The sequence below is a fragment of the Cyanistes caeruleus genome, chromosome 4 (genome assembly GCF_971803275.1).
Source record: "Cyanistes caeruleus chromosome 4, bCyaCae1.hap1.1, whole genome shotgun sequence".
Taxonomy (NCBI): domain Eukaryota; kingdom Metazoa; phylum Chordata; class Aves; order Passeriformes; family Paridae; genus Cyanistes; species Cyanistes caeruleus.
In genome coordinates, this window is record NC_141704.1 from 39914044 (window position 1) to 39934655 (window position 20612).

At 42.7% G+C, this 20612-nt stretch overlaps 3 long non-coding RNA genes across 3 annotated transcripts; all 3 read right to left on the bottom strand.

Moving 5' to 3' along the window:
* LOC111933479 (uncharacterized) lies at nt 1-5080 on the bottom strand. The gene is made up of 3 exons (XR_015286489.1): nt 3997-5080; nt 3550-3670; nt 1-2456 (listed from the first exon to the last, which is right to left on the bottom strand). It is a non-coding gene; the product is annotated as an uncharacterized LOC111933479 (long non-coding RNA).
* Nucleotides 5081-5155: 75 nt separating this feature from the next.
* Nucleotides 5156-6578, bottom strand: LOC147653592 (uncharacterized). Its single transcript, XR_015286490.1, has 3 exons — nt 6555-6578; nt 5487-5649; nt 5156-5211 (listed from the first exon to the last, which is right to left on the bottom strand). It is a non-coding gene; the product is annotated as an uncharacterized LOC147653592 (long non-coding RNA).
* Nucleotides 6579-11875: 5297 nt separating this feature from the next.
* Nucleotides 11876-15130, bottom strand: LOC111937314 (uncharacterized). Its single transcript, XR_015286491.1, has 2 exons — nt 14955-15130; nt 11876-14216 (listed from the first exon to the last, which is right to left on the bottom strand). It is a non-coding gene; the product is annotated as an uncharacterized LOC111937314 (long non-coding RNA).
* Between the last annotated feature and the right edge of the window lie 5482 nt (nt 15131-20612).

Consider the following 20612-nt stretch of genomic DNA (forward strand, 5'->3'; position numbering starts at 1 on the left):
TGAATTTGAATGCATTTTAATTGGGATTATGGGCATATGGCGTAGTGTCATTTGTTTTCCTCTTCCTGCTCTGCAGTGGGGCTCTAATACCTTCACACATTTGCCTTTATTTCCCATGTCAAAAGAGAAGACAGCAACTGGCTTCTTTCTCCCCTCTTTTGGGGCCACACTAAAAGCCCTCACTTTACATTGAACTTTGCCAAAAGGACAATCATGATTTTCAGAAAAAGTGTAGCTAGATCACAAAAACAGATTAAGCAGCACTGACTTACTTTTATTAAACTTTTCAGCTGCTCCTTGGAGGACCTTTGCTATTTTCCAGCAGCAGAAAGGGATGGATTAAAGGGGGGAGAGGAGACATGATGGACACAGTACCACATGTACATAATTCACCAGCAGCTGGATAGTTAGGTTTTATTGTTATGGTAGTATATTCAGTGTTTTGTAAAAAGCTACTTAGGGAGCTATTTCCCTTGTTGTACAGCAGTTTGATAGATGTAAGATTCAGACATGAGCCTTTAATTGTGCCCAGCATCACCACAAAAGCAATTTCAGCTCTCTCCCCTGTCTCATGCAGCATCTTGGGATGCTCTGCATTTGAATGTGAACAAAATATTGTTTAACATGGCTTTAAATCATTACAGAAATATTCTGTAGCATCCACTGGGAAAGGCTGCTTCCATCTGTCCTGTTCATTTCTCACAGTCGCTTTGGGAACCAGGGCCAGCAGTCACAGAAATTTTGTTTAAAGGTTAAGCACTGAGCAGCATGATCTTCATACACTGTGAAAGCTAATAACAGGTGAAGGTGTTGCTCAGAAACATTTAAAGAGGAATGCAAAGCTTAAGGCTAAGCATCTTTCTCAACCTTCACATAACTCTTTCCACTCATCTTCCAAAATTGTGTGTGGCACAGTATAGTATTTGCAAGGGACTTACAAGCCAATGCCCACTTCAAATAAAACGTGTCTAACAGTGTTGTAGGCAATCAGTCTCCTCCTGGCACCCCTGACACAAACACTCTGCAGTAGACTTTGGCCAGTTCTGTGCCATGGCATCACAGCCTGACTCAAACTCTAAGTCTGTAGCTCCTGGAAAAATGTCAAACCTATTATTTTTCTTCTGAGAAATATGTATTTTTTATTATGGCTTAGACTTGCAGAAGAAGTGTGACAAACTGCCTAACATTTTTCCTATATCAAATATTTGATGCTGCTATTGTCCCGGAGTTTCTGTTTCAAATAATGACAGGGGAAAAAAAAAAAAAAGAAAAAGAAAAAAGTAGTATTAAATTTACATCAAAGGAAAGCTGGGGAAGCAGAAACAGGAATAACAAACACATGCATAATATGATTCTGAACAAAGAAACCTGTGCCGCCAGTGCAGGGATGGGCTGTGTGGGAACACATGTGTGCCATTGCAGTGTATTGCTAACACATGTGGGGTCATCCAGACATGCTTGGGGGCAGCTGACATCACTGTTTGAAGGTAAATTTGACAGAATATAGTTTGTAGGTACTGTGGCAATGTCTGCAATTTACATCTTTATAGAGTGGTTACCACAATCCTTTATGTGTTATCCTGTACAAACTTCCCTATACAGGGTGTGCCAAGCAGAGAGTGTTTAGAATATGGAAAAAAAATTAAAAAACAGATGATAATGACATTCTGAAGTAGTTCATACACAGCTTTAAAATGAATGGGAAAAAAAAAATCATTAAATTGTAATGAATTTCACCACTAAGAGCTCCAAAGCAGTTCAGCAGTTTTTCTTCTTCATCAGCTTGCAATGTTCCCAGCTTGTCCAGTGAAATGCAGAGCATGGCCAAGAGAACCCAGCTCTGCATGGAAGCGAGGATGTTTATCTAGAGCAACTGGAAGGTTCTAGGTTCAAATCTCTTCCACAGGAACTGAGGACATGGTAGTCTTAAAGATACCTCAGACTGTTGTGAAAGTGATTTAGTACTTTTTATTTGTTACACAAAAATATGTATGCTTGACATTTTTCAGTAAGATTCCTGGTTTGGTTTGGTTTCACCAGATATTTGGAGTCTTGAATAAACAGTGTCTCTTACTCTGAACACCTTTTTGCTTTCCTTCACAAGCAGCCTGTTCTGCTGTCCTTCATGTCACCCTCAAACCAAGGCAGCACTGCCCTGACTGGCTGGCCTGTATCTTGGGATTGTCCAAATGTTCAGCACCCGTAATATTGCAGCAGATTTTCAGCAGCAGGCAGCCACCAGTCCTGGTAATTGCAGTTTAGGCCAAATTGTCAGAAGAGCTTGGCATACTGCCCCAGATCTGGTCCCAGCCATGGATACAGAATGCTTTCCTGCAGGAATCACAGCTCTGGTTTTTGGGGCCACCTAATTCCATGCTCCAAGAGCTGGAGTGTGCAGTCAGGATGAAGGTGGCAGCTAACTGCTTGTCACACATGGTGATGCTGGTTTGTGATACCTGTGGTGCAAGAGAAGGACAAAAAAATGAGAATCCAGCTATTAGAAAATGATAGTTATAAACACTCATTTTCTGTTACTAAAATCAGGTGGCTGGCTCACTGCATGCAGGGATTGAGGTGAAAATAGCCACTTTTGGCACATTCTAGCTAAACATACTAGAGCAGGTCTTTAAACCTTGCTGCCCTGGATTGCTTTTAATGGATCTCCAAATGGTACCTAAGGAAACCCAGATTTATGTTCATTATGTTGGTATCTTAAATTTCATCTATATTATCACTGAAAGATGCTTAGAGCTGCACAATTTCAAAACAGTTGAAAAAAATTCGCTGGAATAGAATTATAATCAACCTTAAAATAGTAGTTTTCAAGACAGTAACCACTAAAGTCAGTTGTTGGTTTCTTGAGTTTCTGCCTTCCCAAAGGTGGACCCAAGGGTAAAATAAGCTAGATGAAATCAGTGAATGTAGTGTCAGGGTTATCCAAGGGCTTATTGGCCTTTCTAATTGACCCTCAAAAACTATTCTACCTATTTTGGGAACAGACTAAATGAAGGCAGTTCACCAACTTTTAGATTAATCCAAACACATGTTAAAAGACAGACAATGAGGGGGAAAAAAAACAAAAAAAAAAGGGAAAGTCCCCAAGCCAAAACCAAAGAGGCAACCAAAGACCCCTGCCAGTCCCTTGAGGTGAGCAGGTCACTCCCTGGCAGAGCTCCTATGAGTTGCAAGGCAAAGCTGCCCCAGCTCAGATGTGAGATGGGAAGCTGTTCCAGCAGGGCATGTGGAGTGGGGCTTGGCTTGAGGGCAGGCTCTCCTGCCCCAGCTCTATTCCAGTGCGCTGCCAGTATGGCCCAGGGGCACCCCCCAGTACTACAGTGAGTAAAATGCTCCCAGTGTGCCTGCCTGAGCGCTTGCACAAGGTCCCCCACATGCTCAGAGAGCTGCTGAAGCTTTGCTCTGCCAAGGCCAGTGGGAATTTGTTCACTGAGTGGTGCAGGCAGGATTTCCCCCCACGGACACGCACCTCCTCCCGGATGCGTGTGCATGTGTTTGTGTATATACATGCACTTTACAGTACAAAGTACTTACAGGAAGGCATCTTCTCTCTTTAAATATTTTTCTTCAACTTCATATTGCATGAAGTCAGGTCCTCACTGTCAGGGTTTCTCACAGCTTAATGGTGTTAAAGAGCCCTTCTTGCTCCCGCCTGCTGCAATAACAATCAGGGTGGGAGGAAGGGGAAATGAGCATGCAGCACACGCTGTACCTTCCAGCCACCAGCTATTGTTAAGAGCACGTTGCTCCAGACAGAGTGGCAGCAAGGCATGGGGTGGGAAGCAGGTGCAACCTGCCAGGAACACCAGTCTAGCAAAAGTTGATTTTTAATTCAGATGAGTACTCCTACTGCTCTGATGCCTCTTGTCACCACACTGAAAGAGGTTTTGCATTCCTGTTGCTCAACACATGAAAGCTTAGCAAATACCTCTATGGCAAACCAAGAGCTCATTTTTTCATGTTGGCACTTCAGTCATTCACCTGCAAAGTCAATAATAATTTTTTTTTTGACCCCCTATCACAGTACAGCGTTTCACGTGCAAGAATTTGCTCTCAGGAAGTTTGTTTCCAGGCAATTTTCCATAGTTGGGTTCTTTACAGAATAGTCTTCAATATCTCCTCCTTGCTTTCCCTGCTTGTCCAGCTTAGTATTTTTCCACTCTCTTCAGAAAGTCCCACCAGCAAAGCCTGCCCAGGCTGTGGTAGCCTCAGCACAGTACTTTGCTCAAGCTAAATCTTCACAGGTGCAGCCTGGCACAACCAACAAGGTTTGAACTGCTGCTGGTTGGCCCAAGCCTAATTCAGGTGCCTCACTCCCTAAATTGAAATGCAATGTGTTGGAGGGCTAGTCAGCCCTTGCTGAACCCCAGTGCTTTTTGCAGGCACTCTTTAGGATGTTTTATAAACATCAGTGTGTAGGTCCTTGCCACAGTGCACAAAGCCAGCAGCCCACACCTTCAAACCCCCTCTTTGCTTCAGTGTGGGAGTTACTGTCCTGCAGTGCAACACTAAAGCTTATTTGTGATCACATTTAGGTCATTCTGCTCCTGATCTCCATGAATACCTTGATTTCAGATACCCGCCTATGTCTGCTGAGCGCTCACACACCGTGCAATGCACTACAAATGAATGTGTTCAGCCTGGGTGCCACACCATAAAAAACTATGATGAAAGACCATCCCATCTATCTATGCCTGCTTCTACCCATCAGGACATTTTCTCTGCTTCTTTTCCTCCACCAAGGCCTGGAGATGAAGTACTGAAATCATATACACCCTGCTCTTAAAATGCCTTCCGTGGCTGGCTGCTGTCTGTGCAGGATTACCCTTCTGCAGCAGGATACAGCTGCTTGGCAAGGGAGTCAGGGGACCATAAAAAGGCCTGGAATTTTCTGTCCCTTACTAAGATTGTCCTTATATTTCTTTTCTCCTCATAGTTATTAGTCCTCTTTCACCAGAGGATCATTTCTGGGGAAGAGAATCTACCCCAGTTTCCTGTCCCTGTCATGCAGTAGCTCTCAACTCCAGTTGAACATGGCTTGGTTGTCCTCAGGAGCTAGTTCAATATCCTGCCAAAATGCCACAGCAACTAATCCTTGATTGTCTTCATCTCCTTCTCCAGCTGCTTTTGCATCACTCACAGGTGATATTGCCCTGTTCCTGGTAGCATGGCTTGCTTGACTGGGCTGAAATGATGCTGAAAAACAATGGAAAAAACTCTCAGAAATGGTCTTTCCCCCAAGGAAATTTCTCTTTAAATAGTTCACATGCATTTGGGAGGAAAAATACAGTTTTTATCTCATTAACATATGATTCCCCAGTCATCTGCACTTCTGAGCTCTGTACCTAATTTATGTTCATTTAACCTGGAGCTATGACATACAGCTTCAGACTATGAGAAAAGGACTAGAGACACAGGATTAGTGATCAGTTCAGCTTTATTTCACTCAGCAATGACTCTGGGTGACTTACCAGCAATTGTGGACTGAACAGAATACAACTGTCCTGCACTGCAGTGGAGTGCATCCGTCTGCACCCTGAGAGCTGTCGTTGCCTCCTCATCTTTCACGTCCCACTTGTGGCAGCATCACTTCATCTAGTCCACAGTAACTTGCCATTTGCACTGCCAACAAACCTTGAAAATGTTCTGAATTTCATACCAGGGAAGGCCATAAGATGTACTTTCCATATCAAATGCCTCAGAAACTATTCCTGTGCTACCATAAAATCTTATCCAAAACACATGGGGATAAAGTTCTATGCTCTTTGTAGATTTTGCTGCATTGTTTTTAAATACTGATATAATATACTCTAATAAATAATTTCATATTTTGCATCTTTGCTTCTGTCTGATTAAGAACTGAAGATGGGAAGAGTAAGAATACTTCCCCATGTGTGGCTGGGCTGCCACAGTACAGGCCTCAGCATGTAAACACAGTGATGCAAAGTCCAATCTCCCCTGTACCCTAAGTGCCCCTATAAAAATAACCTTATTCTTATGGGGACTAATGATGACAGTTGGTCTCAAATCTGTTTCCACCCCAGTGTCCAGGCTGCTGAGCTGTCTGAGGGACAAACAGGGCATCAAGGTGATGGCTTGAAGTAGACAGGGTTCCTGGCTTGTAGGAAGCACAACACAGCCACGCCTGTAGTGCTGCCAGAGATGAGGCAAGAAGTAGGATGGCTGTGTCCCCATGGGGCTAGACCCAAACCCATCAGCTCACACAGTGCTGGCTGGGACAGGAGAGGATCACCTCCCAAGACAGAACAGAGAGAGTCAGGCTGTCTCCAGTGTGGCTCCACTGGAGCATGAACCATACACCCAGGCCAGCTGTTCTTCAAGTGCCAGCTCACTAGGTTGTGCTACCAGCCCAGTTCCCAAAGGATTTGTTAGCTGGAGCAGAGAACCTGCCTGGGGACTGCTGGCTCACTGCCACCACAGCCACCCCATTTCTTCAGAGAGCGGAGTACTGGGAAGGTAGGACAGCAATACCTAAATCCTCTGTGGGAATTAGGTATAACCTGTATTAGTCCCATTACCAGGAGTAGCAAGGGAAATCCTTCAGCAAAGGAAATCCAAGTGCCATTTTATAGCATTAGGCAGACAGACAGCAGAGTAACCCTTGCACTGGCTCCTCCACCACCACACCTTGCAACTCAGGTGCAGCTGATCATGGAATCATTGAGGTTGGAAAAGATCTCTAAGATCATTGAGTCCAACCATTAACCCAGAACCACTGCTCACCACTAAACCATAGCCTGGATGATACCGTCACTGCAGAGATGCTTACCCTCAGCTCCCATCTGCACAGTATTTCTTTTATAACTCCTTGTGCTAAACAGTGTTGGATTTGCTAAAAGCACTCATATTCTTGCCATGTTCTGTTCCCAGAAGTTCAGCAGGACCTCAGTGAGAGCAGTAATGCTGTCTCTGAGACTCTTGGCTCACTGAAAATTTTCAGCATATAAATGGCCAAAAAAATCAAATTTTACTTTTATAAATTGAAATATCCAAAATAATAAAATCTTAATCTGAAGCAGTTTTTATAAAGACTAATGAAACATATATTGTACAAATCCATTCCTCACGAGACTTCTAATTTTTAGGAAAACTTGACACTACTGTAGCTTGCTAAATTAAAAAGAAAATAAAATTCAACACACTGAAAGTCCCCTTAAAGTGGGAATTCCCAGTTTTATTCTACCCTGAAAAATCACACAGACATGTCATATTTTTATGGCAGCAGATCAGAACAGCACCATTCCTTTCTTCTATATGGCAAGGACGATGCAAAACAATATCTTGACCAAGGAGAAAAAATATGTGACTGATTGAAATACAAAGAAGAAGAAGAACTTAATTGAAATTATCTTTTTAGAGCATCATTCCACATAGCTCAGAACTTCTCAGCACGAGTCTGGCATAAGCTGTGCTATGCCAAACTTCTTCAAGGCTTCCAACTTCAGTCTGAGAGCTAAAGGTGCAGAATTCGGCTCTGAGCATCCTGCTCTGGCTGACCTTTGCTCTGGGCAGGGGACTTGGACTGGGTGGTCTCCAGAGGTCCCTGCCAGCCTTGTCCTATTGCTCAAATAGCCCCTTTTTCTCCAAAGCTTAATCACAGACTGCCTCCCTGCTGCTCTCTTCCCCGCTGTCTTCTCCCCAGAAGTCACCTTCCCACAGACAGCTCAGGTGATGTGACACCACTGTCCCCTGCTCCTCTCTGTGGCCAGCACGACCTTCCTGCTGCCTGCCTGGCTCCTGCAATGCCATTGTCCCCCTGAAAAGAGAGTGGTATTGCAACGAGGCTGTGTTTTCACTACCCAAACCAGTCAGCTTTCTTTATAGAAAAATGGCTGGTTTGAATGGCTTTTTTTTTTGTCAATGAAGAAAGTCTGTGCTTCCAAGCATTTGTGGGGCACAGGCATGGCAGCCACTGAGGGAGCAACACTGGGCCAAGCCAGAAACCCTGCTGGGCAGCACCAAAATAGCCAATTACTTCATAGCCCATTAAAGAGTGAATAGACTAAAAATTATCCTGCACTAATGGCATCAGTCTTCTATGACTCCCTTCCAAGAGGCTGAGTCACTCATTTGCAAGAGTTAAAATGTCCTCAGATGCAAACACCAGAAAAAAAAAAGCTCCTAACATCCACTTTTCAAATAAAAAGTGAAAAACAGAATTCAGTAGGTCTTACTTAGGACAGAGCTATAGAAAAAAGATGCAGAAAGCTATGTAGCTGCCCTTAGCTCACCATTTTTTAACAGAAATGGGAGATCTTTTGCCATGTCAGATCTTCAGTGATGCTGCTTCTGCTGTCCTCTTTTGGTAATTTTTAAGTTGAATTTGGAACCTGGGACATCATATTAAACTTGGATCCATTTTAGGGAAGAGTTTAAGTATTTTAAAGCTTGTGGAGAAGGAATTAATTTTTTTTCCCCTTAATGATGTAGTTCAGTATCTTGCACACTTATTTTACAATTATTTGTAAATCAAGCTGTCACCACAATGACATGTCTATTTAGAATTATTTTTTCTTAGGCCAATACAAATGATATCATGTCTTAGCTTGTGCGAGGAGGACAAGAACATCTTGTTAGAATAAAATTCTCAAAATCCTTTCACAGACATGCTTATCTACACCCTGCAAGTAGGTTTTTGTATTCTGTATTCATTGTGAATTTTGAAGTTAGAGAGGCAAACTGAAGCATGCTGCTATAGCTGTGTTCCTGTGAGCATGTGTATGAATATCAAATAATGAGGTAATCAGTGGACTAAGCAGCTGGTATTTCTATTCATTTTGAGGAGATAAAAATTTGTTTGGCTTTAATTTCATTTATTGGAAATTGGAAATTTCTCTGATCATAGTTTCTACTATATAACAGTCTCAAGTAGTGCAGTGCTGGAGGATGCAGGTTACAGATAAGTGTTCTACAGGCAGCCACATACATTAAAAGTAGCAAACCACCTTTAATTTGTACTGGTATAAATTAAAAGAAAATGAAAAATACGAAAAAAATAAAAAATGAAATAAATGAAAAAGCAAATTAAAAAACAACAAAGTCCATTATGTAATAAAAAAGTGAGTGGATAAAAACTCCTGCCCAAGGTACCGAGCTGCCTGAGAAAGCCGGTGCGAAACCAAATGCTGCAGGTGAACCAACTGCAAATTGAAACCAAACAGCTCCAGAGCAGAGGTGTTTGGCATCAGCCACAGGGATGAAGAGGTGTGCAGGGATAGCTGTCCCCCCTGTGGGGTGCAGAGTGGCCCCCAGGCTGAGATGCCCAGCTTCAGGGCAGCCCCTGCGCTCAGCACTTCCAGCACCTGTTCCTCCCCAGGGCGAGAAGGAGCTGCTCTTTGTCTGCCTTAAAGCAATACCCAGAAAAGGGTGGAGACTAATGTATTTTCCATTATCAGAAAAGCTCACTAACAAGTGTTGCTTCCCTGCTCCCTGCCACTCAAAAAGACTGGAGCCTCTCTGGAAGGCAGCCTTGTACAGAGGAACACGGGGGCACTCCCAGGCCAGGGCTGGTAAACACCCGCAGAGAGACAAAGGAGCACCGGAGGACCCGATATTCATCACCGGGGATTTAGGGCTGCATCCAGGGGAGGTGACCCAAAAGTCTCTCTGGAGCTCCCATCAGTGCCTGTAAGGTCACAGGCCCTTGTCTGAGCGGCTGTATTTTCCACAGGAGCCAATGAAAGAGAAAAGCTGTGCTCTTTCAGCGATGGTAGGAGCACAGCTGCTGTGGCTGAGCTGACTGTGTAACTCTGGTGCTCAGAGGGGAGCAGCTTCCATCCTAACAGCCCCAATGTGAAGCCAAACCATGGGCACCTTGCCCAAACCACTCACCTGCATTTTGGTGGTACTGGGGCCTACATTTGAGAGGATGAATCTTTTACTGTCAGTGCATTTTATGTCCCACTTTGGGCACTAAGGTATTATTTCAGTTCTGAGGAAGTGTTTGACTTTGGAGCAGCAGAAACTTGTTGCAAAGAATTTTGGCGTTCACTGTAGCCATCCAGTACTTACAGGGGCTTATAAAGAAGAGGGGGACTGACTTTCTATATGGACAAAAAGGGCCAGGGAAACAGCTTTAAACTAAAAGAGGAGAGATTTACATTAGATATGAGGAAGAAATCCTTTACTCAGTGGGTGATGGTACAGGAACAGGTTGCCCAGAGACATTGTGGATGCCCCATCCCTGCAAGTTGGACAAGCTGGATGGTGCCCTGGGCAACCTAATCTAAAGGGTAGCATCTCTGCCCATGGCAGGGATTGGAGCTAAATTTATTTAAGGTTGATTCCAACTCAGCCCATCCTATGATTCTGATATATCTGGGCCTCTGTCTGATGCTGCATACCTATCCCATCCTCTTCAGCACTATAGGTGTCTCACTACCAGTATGCTGGTTCCAGTGGAAAACCTGCTTAGTACTTGAGTCCGAAAATTCTGCCAAAAAGCAAAAGAGGTAATGTGATTAAGCCCAAATATCAATATACTAATTTCTCAAAATGGGATTTGATTTTAAAAAATCACCATCCAAAACACAGCAATACTATGTTCTAGTATTAGTATGTATGTATTTAGTATTTAGCATTAGTATGCTTTGTTTTACACATTATGATATGCTGCCTTTGATTTCAAGATTTTTCTTTCTTAGGCATGAAGGCTAGAAAGACTGGATTCAGATTCATGAAAAGTGAGACTGTCATGAAACTGCAAAACCTGAGGAGCTAGGGCTTAGCAGAAAACAACATATGTCATGAGATTCACACTAAAATTAGAAAAGTGAATTGTACTGCAGTTCAGGTGTGCAGAACATTGTCAGGAAATAGAGTTATGCAGTAGAACTGTCTCTGAAGCCTGTATTTCAAGCAAGTCAGAACCAACATTTCTTTACAGCCATGGAATCCAGCCAATAAAACCTGTGGGGCATGTGCTACCCTCCCACACCCTCTGTAGTATCAGAACAAAGGCACACAGGAACTGGTGGGCAGCTGCCATTCAAAGCTGCATCGAGGCTTTTACAGGGAATTTGTCCTGAGAAACAGTAAGAAATCTTTCCCTTTAGTTTCCATATCAGGTTTTCAGATCAGTGCTCTTCCCAGCCTCTCTCCTCTGGGCTGCTCGCAGTGTGGAGTGCTCTTTTCCTGTTTACCCTCACATCCCTTTTTATTACTAGGCAGGATTTTTTTTTCTTTTTTTTTTCAAAGCACACTCAGGCGCCTGCTTGTTTTTTCTAAAGCTCTACAGGGATTTGTCGGCGTCTTTTGCAGCAAGTCATCCTGTTTTCAGACAAAGTTCCTGTCTTGTTAAAAACAATAATTTCTGGATGTCTCTGTAGGTCTCCTGATTTTAATCATCCTGAGTCCTTGAGCCATGCCATCCACACTCAAAATATTTAGTGTTTGTTTGTAGCTAAAAACAAAAAGGAAAATAAAGGAAGAGCCCAGAGAACATTTCCTTCTGCAAGGCAGGAGACCCCTGAGCACTGCAGTAGCAGAGGTCAGCTGCACATAGGCTGTGGCACGCTCAGGACAAGGGCTGTGACTAGCAGACAAAACTTTACCATCACTCAAAATGCCTTGCTGCTCAGGAGCAAGTTGCCTGCAGGTGTCTGAATCACGGGTGAGTGCCAGCCAGCAGGGCTCTGACAGCCATGCTCAGCCCTGGAGCAGACCTGCAGGGCACAGCAGAGGATGTGCTGGGCCATAGTAGGGCTGCCCCATCTTTTGGGCCCAGTCTGCACCTAGAGAAAAAGAAGAGTAACACTCTCTTGCGCAACAGGAATAATTTTCAGACTGATCAAAGCTCTGCATGGCTTTGAAACCCAATAATAGACAGCAATAGGGCCAGTATAATGCTATATTATTTATTGGGATTTAATTTTATGTTGAGAGAAAAACTCAAGCAACCATCTGCCATATTATTATTTCATCTATTTTAATTCTTTACATGCTCCCTACTACTGTACTACTGTACTAAGGACAACTACTCAAAGAGTACATCCATGCTGACACCACCTCTTGTGGTGAGGGGACCACTGTTGTTTCATGGACATTTAGGCTGGGACAGATATTTTGCATGGCTTTGCATGAGACAGAGGTGGCAGATTACTGTTCATGCTTCCCTTTGCAGCCAGCAGTAGAAGGTATTTTCTGTTAGAATTCCTAAGTTGGAATTCCCTGCTGAGCTCCTCTCCGTGCAGTTTCTCCTCATTACCCTGGTGAAGGGGGACAGTGTCCTGCTTTTAAAGGTTAGAGTATATGAACAAACCCTCAGTAATTGGTGATATAAGATATCAAAGTGTTCAACAAGTGCATTTAGTACCACTCAGATAGAAATAGTTGGGGGAAGCTGGTTCACAGTAGGTGATATGTATCACTTAAAGCTGGGACAAGAAGTCAAGTCTCTTTTGTGTAGCCTTGAGGAAGGGCTGGATCTATCTGCCAGTGTGGCAAGGAGGACTCAAGGGAGCACAGGACCTCTGAGCTCCTGAGGGAGTACTTTCCAACCTCTCACCTATTGGAAAATGCTGTTATTACAATGGCAAAGAGCAAGAAAATAAAGAAAAAACCCCCAAAACAAATAACTTACTCTCCTTACTGGCTCCAGGTTTGCACTATACGAAGCTGCATCTTGGGTCCAAGGAGGTGTCCTTGGAGCTGAGGGACAGCTCACCTTCAAGTGCATCTCCAGGGTTTTGTGTACTGTTATGTTCAAGGAGGTGTTGAAATGTGTTTCAAAATATGTATGTTTAAAGAGGCCCCAGCCTGTACCTCCATTAAGAGAAAGGGTTTATTGTGTGCTTCCTAATGCTGAACACTCATGCAAAATGATCATCAATCAAAGTTTCAGGCTTTGGTAAATTTACCCCTGACAGTTCTTATAGGAAGATGTTACACAATCCCTAACCAAAATGCTTTGATCTCCTAAGTCAAAGTCAATATGTCCAGCTGGATAAATAGCATTAAGCCCAGCACTGCTTCCTGTGTAAGTGATAAAAAATTGATAAAATCCTGACTTTCAGAAGCACAGGTGCTTTAAATCAATGGAGCACAGTTCACCAAAGCTATTAATACTACCCCTGGAAGTCTCCACTGGAAGTAAAAAGCTTTGAAATTTTCATGCTCCTTAGTTCAGAAATGGAGTTTAAATTAGGTGGTTTTTAGGCAGCCACAGCCACTGAGCCATACCCTGTGCCAGTATCAGTCAGAACCGTGTCATTTGCTTAACTGGACCAGAGTCCCTGAGCTGATATTCAGCCTCCTGCACTGACAGCCTCCCTGCAGGGCAGCTGCATTAGCTTTCAAGGATGTGCTTACAGAAACAACTTTACAGACTTGTCCCTATTCCCTGTATTAACCAGTCTTCTCTTCAGAGACACTCAGCTGTTACCCCTCCCTTTCAGGGTCCTACCACTTTTCAGACCCCACTTAGTCTCCTTGAACTCTTAACAGACCGCAGCGAGAACATTTCCTCCTTCTCCTTCCCCTTGTATTATCATGGGCCTACAGCCTCTCTTTCTGGACAAAAGCAGGGCTCATGAATGATGGGGTTCAGGCAGGTTTCCTGCTCTCCAGCTTATTCACTTCCAACATTGATAATCTATTACAGATTCTGTCTTACTGCCCATTCCCCTCCTCCCCCAATAATAATGACATTCTTGAAAGCTTGAGATAAATATCCTGTTACAAAACAGATGATCAGGCTGAATAGTACTTTCATCCTCTAAGTGACTACTTGTGGGGGAGTGCAGATAGTCTGTTTAGCCATATGGATGGTTTTCTATCATTCACAAATGTCACTGACAGCAGGGCAAAATTTCTTTTTTTTCCCATGGTTTTTTGAGTTGCTTCAGCTGAAGTTGATTTTTGGAAGGTAAAATTCACCCTGGTCCAAGGGTCACTTCATAGCAAATATAGCCCACATGTTCTTATAAAAGTCCTGAAAACATATGCCAAATTTCAGAAAAACATGCACCTTGTGCTAAGGAAGCCCTTGGAGGAAATCTTTGACATACCAATCTTAGAAGTTCATTCTGAATGAATGAAATAGTATATCCATCTTCTGAAACACTTATCTGATGCACCCATCTTCTCTCTTTCCAAGTATACAGTGACTGTAGGCTCCTAGAAGTGCTGTGTCTTCTACAAAAAACAAAACAACTTTGCTTCCTAGAAACTCTTCTTTGGACCTGAGGGGAGGAAAGGAGTCAGAAAAAAAAGTCCCCTCTACCACTTCTCAAGAAGCATTTCTTACTTCCTCCAAATAACCATGCCCACAAAGAAGCATGGTGTGCCCTCTCACCCAGCAGCACAAACAAAAACAGACCCTTGAGTTTCAACAAATGGCCTGCCTGGAAAAATTACAGAGCTAAAGAAAACAGTCTATGTCTAAGAAAATGTCAGCTAAGGCACTTTCTCCCTAAGCTGGTAAGAAGAGCTGATGGGCAACCTGTTCTCAGAGAGAGCAGAGCCAGCACTTTTCACGGGGAACTGTTCTCTCAGGTTTTGCAGCAGCATTTTGCCTAGACCTTGTCCCTTCCTCCTTGTCCTCAGCCACAATTCATAACACCACCCAAGTGAGCAGAAATTCTCCTGACTGCTCCCAAACATGTTCCTGCTCTAAGGGGTGGCCTTAGGCAAAAGCAATCTCAGCAAATGCTGCTCTCTGCTCGCCAGCACATGTAGCCCTCCCATCACTGTGCCTCTCAACAGTCCATGTGGGACACTCAACAGATGCCCAGGAACTGCCTGCAGGCAAACCTTTCAATCCATGGTGAATGGCAGCAGTCTCACATTTTTGGAGACCTGAGTATGAAGGTCAAGTGGGAATTTGGGAGACAAGGAGACAAGGGACATGGAGCTGAGCCTGTACAAATTCACAGGGCAGCTGTTGGCATAGGGGAGGTTTTCGGTCATCTTTGCCTTACTTGTAGTGCCTGGTTGGACCTCAGCTTGCCACGGCTGGACATGAACCTTCTGGCTTGTTTTTCCCATCACATCTGTACTGTCTCTGTGGTCAGAAGTTCATCTTACCCTTCCTTCTAAAGGCAATGTGCTGAACACAGCTTAATGGATGATCAGAGCAACTGATCAATTCCAAACCCTGAGAATAAAAAGTCCTTGGTTAATCTCTCTGCCATTTTGGCCTCCTTTACCTTCTAAAGTAATAGGCAATATATTTTTTCAGGGACTCAGTTGCAAAATCAATATAGGCTTTGCTTTTAAGAGCAAAAAGATGAAACCGCCTTCCACAGGTCCTATTCCAGGCATTGCTTTTGCCTTGCTATGTCAGCTAAACCTAGCTTGAAAAACTGCAGTAACACCATTGATGATCTTACTCAGATGAGATAAATAGCTTCAAAGTGACTGAATCAAATGGTATGTCCTCAAAAGAGAGGGATGATTAATAGGTAGTAATCAGTATTTTCCCATAACAATGTATCTCTTCACTTTACCAACTAATAGCGTCAGTATCCGTGAATTTCCTTCTGTAGGTTTTCAGTAAACAAAAAAGTCCAGCCAGTGAAATGGTTCAAAGGGAATCCCTGTGGTACATTTCTGAGTTACCCTGAAGCTGAGTGGTGTGGGTAGGTGACCTCTCCCTACCTGTTTCTAAGAGTTCTTGTCCACCTCTCATAGCAGAAGCATCATGTGTTGTTGATGAATTTAAAAGAGTGAGAGCAATTATTTTTAAATAATTAGTCTGTTTCTGTATTCTGAACCTAAAAGAAATTAATTTAATCACTGAGTGCAGAGAGCTCTTTGAATGAAGAACTCAGGCTTATTTGTCTCCAGTTTTCTCTGAGTAACTACATGAATCAACAGGGGTGGCACTTGAAGGCACTGAGCTGAAGTGAAGAGCACTCCCATCTCGAGCTCTCAATGCAGAAGACTTTGTTCCTCTTTGCATAAATCCTGGGGAAGAAAATATGAAGCACTGAGAGTTCCTTTGTTTTTGCTCATTGGATTTAAGCAATTCCTCCTGCACACATCAGAACAATGAATCCCTTCAGTCTACCAGACTACATGCAATATAAGGCAATCAGTTCATGCTGCAGACCTCTAGAATTTTCTAAGTTTTGGGGAAGCAAATGGGATGATTACAACAACTTCAGATTCAAACTTTGATTCTGTTATTTTAAAGAGAAGTAATAAACAACATACTCCCCAAAGACACATGGTCCCTGTATCCAATTATTATCCTCACATAATGTACACATCACTGAGACAGAATGTCTAGGCTGAAGCTGTCCTCACTAATTAGAAAAATTCCTCACCAAAAGTGTATTGGTTTGTGCCCAAAGAACCCAGGTTCTCTGGTGATTCCTCACCCCATCCTGCCACTGGTGGAATCCTCACTCTAATTATCTCTAGCCTCAGTAAGGAGGCAATACACAGCCAATACACTGAGTGTGGACAAGCACCAACACAGATGGTAGGTTGGTCTTGCTCTGAACCTACACAGCATGTTACAGAGCCCCTCTCTCTGACTGACTTCAGGAAATACACTTAGATTAAAAACATCCTGCAGCCATTATCTGGCTATCCAAAATCCACTGACATGCTGTTTTGTTAGATGTTCAGGCATGTCATAGCACCCTTCAGAGCTATGATCTAGCTCATTAATAGTAACATGTAGAAGAAGAGACAGTATATCAAATATATTCATAATTTGAAATATTTCATATTTATCCAGATTTAAAAAAAAAAAACATGAATTCAATTGACTGGTTTGACTACAGGGTTTTTGTACCAAAGGCACAGTTTGGATTAAATGAGAAAGAAAACAGTTACCAGTTTTTGTTTATTTCATATTTAATCTCCAGAGAGATATCTTTTCTCAAATGTCATTTGGACGTGGACCTGGTCTGACTAACTTTGGTATATTGATCTTGGTAAACAAACCAGTTCTTCTTTCCCTCTGCAATACATGTAGAAATGCAGTTGCCTTTGCAGTGCAATACACCATTTTTGCAGCACAATGCACCATTCCTCAGTGGGGTACTGAGCCTACTCATCTTGAATATTGGACACAACATATTTCAAGGGTTAGTTTGGAGGCTGCGTTATCATTGTCCATTGGAAAAATTATATAGGTGAAAAACCCTGGCAAACTAAAACTTAAAAAATTAAAAAAAAAAGAAAAAGAAAAGACAAGGTGTTGAGGGTGGATGTAATGAAAATGCTGATGGGCCCTTGCATTCAGTGGCAGTAATTAGCTTTAATTACTAAATTAAATGGGCATATGGTATATCAACTTTCTCACCCTCTTATATGATTTAAATGGTTCTCATAAATGTTTGTCTCACTGTAACTGTGAAAAATCTCCTCTTTTCTCAAGAATAAAACTGCTCCAGTATCTTGCCCTGACAACTGACGCTTAAAAAAAACCTCCCAAATCCAGTTAAGGCAATGATGTGTGTTTAATGCAAGAGAACAACAATTAGTGTATTTTTGACTGAAAAGAACTCAGTTAAGCTGCCAGAAATGTCAAAAGTTCCTCGTTACCCTGACACTTACGTAATTGTTCTGCGAACACCCACACACCGGAATAGACCTACTCCACCAAAAATTGCAGGGCTGACTCACCGAGTGTTCTTCTACGTATTGAAGACCTAACCATCTAGGATACATCATCCATAGCATAATTCTAATGTGATTTCCCTGATTAAAGTTACACTTCACTCAGGGAAAAAAAAACCCAAACCCCTCCATATCTTCAGGATCCTGTCCAATCATAGAGGAAACAGCCAAAAATGGCAGCACTGCAGGCAGTGTCTACTCTCCAAAGGCTTGCCTGAGCCCCATACAAGGGCAAGGCTGGGATTAGACACTTCTGGCCATGGTCTTCAGGATTCTCCTTGCTGAAACACAATACAGAAGCAATTGTACCCACAACCCCTTTAGTTTTAACCTCCATGCTGTGTAACATTCACCTTTCTGAATCCAGTTATTACAGCTGGCCATAAACCTTTTTATCTGAAGGAAGGTGCTCCCCTCCATGCAGCTCATTCTAACCCTGTGTTAAGGCACTGATCTGGTGCAGACTGGAAAGCGAGCGGGGAACCACTGAACACTGGTCCTTGCTTACTTTATATAACACTTTTCTTATTCCCATTCAAATTCTGTTGTGATCCAGAAGTACTTAACTTCTCTGGTCTGATGGGACTGCCACATGAAATGAAGCAGATTGTCGCAAACTGGGACTAGAAGCAAAAAGAAAATAACCAACCAACATTTATAATGATTACCAGGCAAAAACCTCTAAGAAAGAGCAGGAAGGCTCCAGTTTACCACTGGAAAGCATAGGGCTGTAGCTCTCTCTACAACAATGTCTTGCAAACCCTTGAACAGAGATCTACACACACAATTTAACCAGAATAGGAAACTTTGTGAAAATGGTACAAAAAGTACTCAGAGAAAGAAGTATTTTAATATAATTTACTTTTGTGGTATGTTGGTGACACCAATGTACCAAATAAGTGACAAAATCTGTGACCATGAACAGTCCTGTAATCATCATGTCATTGTGCTCTGACATACCCAGTGATGACCTGGAATTTGGATGTGACAGTTCTGCTATTAAGTTCTCATAAATACCTAAACATGGCAAAGCCAGAATAAACTTGACAACAGTAACTGTTTTGCCAGTATTTGCAGAGATTACACTTGTAGACACCCAGCCTTTGAGGTATATTTTATATTGCAAAACTCTTAATCAAAGAACTACACCCATTTATGGCTTACCTTGAGATGCATGCCTTTCAAAAGGACTCTGTTCACTCAATATATACTTTTCTAGTAATGTACACAACCCAATATTGCCCCAGACATTTATAATACTGCTCCACATTTAGGACATCACCCTTTCCCCACTTATTCCTAAACCAGAAAGGTTTGTGTGACTTATATCACATTTCATCTCCTGGAAGACAGCACCAGGGGTGCTTCAAATTCAGCATGGGACTTGAGCCCTTTGGTTTTTTAAACAGTGTAGGACATTTTAGCACCTAGGTCTGGCCATCAGTTTGGTACTTCCCCCTCAACAAGCTTTTACCAGCCTTTTTTGACAGCAGCAGGTCACAAGGGAAAGCTTCAGGCTCAGTAACAAGGAAATTATTACCTCTGTCAGTGTATGTATCTGGTTTGGTGCAGGTCCTGCCTGGTCTAGGAGAAGTTCCTATGAGGGACTTTCCATCTGTGAAAAGTAAAGCAGAAGTGCTAAATGGAAGTTCCAGGATGCAGAGCTGTCCATGTGTCATCCCCTGTGATGTCCTGGAGCCAAACTGTGTGCTCAGCTCCATGGGGTCCCCAGGACACATTTCAGTGGCCATATAGAAGACAGGGGAAATTAAATTGTTCATTACTTGGTTGAACTACTAATTGCCTCTCTTTGGAAACAGAACATAAGATAGCTGCATAGCATTTCTTTTCCTGAATATTCCTGTCCCAGGATGAAGATCTTTTTCTTATATAATTTGCTGTCCCTGCTCTGCTCTCTGCACAGTTGATTTACCCTGCCCTGTGCAAACACAGCCATTGTTTACTCTTTCCATGGTCTAGAGCAAGTCTTCAGTCATCCCAGGGTCAGGATTTATTCCCATGGCCAGAATGGAGAGATTTGGTAGCAGGGGATCTTGCAAACACAGAGGAAAAGAAATCTTTAGCTCTGGGAAGAGAGAGCTGCTCTCCACGCTTCCTTAAGGCTGTCAGGTTTGCTTTCTTGTAGGATGAGTGAATGGGACAAAAATGGGACAGTGCTATTGAAGGAACATACTTTAGTGACAGCACTAATGCCTCCCCAGGTAAGCCCACATGTTAGTCCCTAGTTAGCCCTTCAACCAAAATGGGCAGCATTATAAAGAGATTATGGCATTTTCTCAGCAGCCTCATCTGGTGTGATGCATGTGCCCAGTATAGTGTGACACAGGCTGCCACTGAACAGCAGAGAGAAACACCAGCCTGCACAACATGAAAAAGCTCTCTGGACCCTACTGAACTCTTTGGTATGGACAAAGAAATAATATAAGTCTGTATACAACTAGCATGATATTTCTGAACCATGGATCAGGAGTTTTAGATAGAAATTGCTCTATTCCTTAGCTAAGGTAACAGAACCATATTAATTTACATTCCAACCAGTAAACAAATTTATTAATTTAATCACTGCCACCAAATTTAATGGTGTATCTCTATTTTCAAGAAATCACACACACAGTGCCACTTCTATAATTTAGTCTGCTTCTGGTTTTTGCCGCTATTATACAGTCCATTTTTTATCTGAAAGCTATCAAATTAACATGTAATTATAAGAAAAGTGTGCAGACACATAGCCTTCTGTTCCCTTCATGTTTATTATTTTTAAGAGACAGCTGCCCACCTGTGCTATGTTTCTGTTGCCAAAACCACTATGAAATGACACACAGGTCAGTGCCACCAAAAGTGTCCCTAGCAATGGCAGCATGTGGTGGGAAGGAAAAAAAGAATAAAAGAAAATACTACAGCACTTGCCTCTGTGCTTGGCCAATACACCGTGAGTGCTGCTAAATGTGTGCCTTGCACTACCCTCCTACAAGCTTAGTTTT